General features: G+C 47.6%; 1 pseudogene; it reads left to right on the top strand.

Annotated features, from left to right (window-relative positions):
• The first annotated feature begins 277 nt into the window (after positions 1–277).
• LOC149242884 (small ribosomal subunit protein uS9-like) lies at positions 278–1,060 on the top strand (annotated as a pseudogene).
• Positions 1,061–1,568: the final 508 nt, after the last annotated feature.

The raw sequence follows: 1,568 nt of genomic DNA, 5'->3' as shown, positions 1-1,568 counted from the left end.
GACCATCTAACACTTGATCTATGATAGGTAAAGGAAAATGGTCCTTTTTAGTGGCTTTGTTCAATTCTTGATAGTCGACACAGATTCTCCACTTGCCATTTTTCTTTGGAACTAGCACCAAAGGAGAGACCCATTCACTGTCAGAGATGGGATAGATGAACCCTGCATCAAGCAATTTCTACAGTTCTTCCTTAACAATATGTTTAAGTGCTGATTATATTGGTTACTTATCAAACATAATTTTTCAGAGAAGAAAACCCTGATCATCTATCAAACAATGGCGGCAGTGGATTCTGTCCAGTGCTTCGGCTGAAAGAAGACGGTCGTTGCTGTTACACACTGCAAGCAAGGGCGAGGTTTGATCAAGATCAATGGACGCCCTATTGAGCTAATCGAGCCAGAGATTCTCCGCTACAAGGCTTTCGAACCCATTCTTCTGCTGGGCCGCCACCGCTTCGCCGGCGTCGATATGAGAATCAGGGTAAAAGGTGGAGGACACACATTGCAGATCTATGCTATTCGACAGAGCATAGCCAAGGCCCTGGTCGCCTTCTACCAAAAATACGTAGACGAGCAGTCAAAGCAGGAGATCAAAGATATTCTCGTCAGGTACGACAGGACTCTGCTCGTGGCCGATCCCAGGTGCTGCGAGCCCAAGAAGTTTGGAGGTCTTGGAAATGGGTATCACCCCACCGACACTGCGGCAAGGTCAATCTCATTTTTTCCATATCCTTCATACACACCCGATCTAGTCCAAGATGCGTTTGCAGGGTCACTGCACAGATCTAGATTGGGCGTCCTGACCATGGATGGCAGTCAGCTGCTCAGATCTGCCGTTGAACCAACAGATCAGAAGCCCAGAAGAACAAGAAGCCTTAAAAAAACCCCGCTCTGTGGGCATGCAACCGTCAGGCGGCAACCTCAGACGGGCACAAATCTGAAGCAGCTTCCTCTCTTGAACCAGCCAGATCTGCCTGAAGAAACACATGCATTTCAGATCCAAGTCAATCTCTTGGGCAAAACAACAATGCAAATCCAAATCATTCATGAAGGCAATTAGTTCATTACGGTCATCATGTGTGAGCCTAAATTAAGTGTTCCATCATTAGAGTAATCTATCGCAATTGTGCCTCAATCAAGTCAAAAGGAAGGGGGGGTTAATTTGACCTGGAGATTGAACCTACTGTGAGTCAACCTCTTCCTGTAGATCCCTCTAGTCCATGGAGTGTCTCACTCCTTCCCCCATGTACTAGCCCCTCTGCATGCACACCCTCTCTAATGTAGCATTACACTCCCAACTTTAAACTCACCCCAAGCTAATAAGGACTCATGCCACGCCTGGTCTCGGTTGAGGATCGCTTCATGTGGCCACCCTTAGTACCAGTGTAGTCAAGATTCCGCTTGACCATTAGGCCACTCCAGACCCAAGCACACCCTCTTCACATCCACCGAAAGAGAAAAGAGCTGACAGGACCCAGCCACCCATAGCCCCCACCAAGGAGTGCATACACAACCATTGCACTAATGCCCCATTGGCTGCCACATCTTATGCTGTCAACCCAATTCTA

This window comes from Pinus tabuliformis, chromosome 8 (assembly GCF_031772625.1).
Source record: "Pinus tabuliformis cultivar Carrire ecotype Pingquan chromosome 8, CPIR1, whole genome shotgun sequence".
Lineage (NCBI taxonomy): Eukaryota > Viridiplantae > Streptophyta > Pinopsida > Pinales > Pinaceae > Pinus > Pinus tabuliformis.
This window is presented reverse-complemented; position numbering and strand designations above follow the sequence as displayed.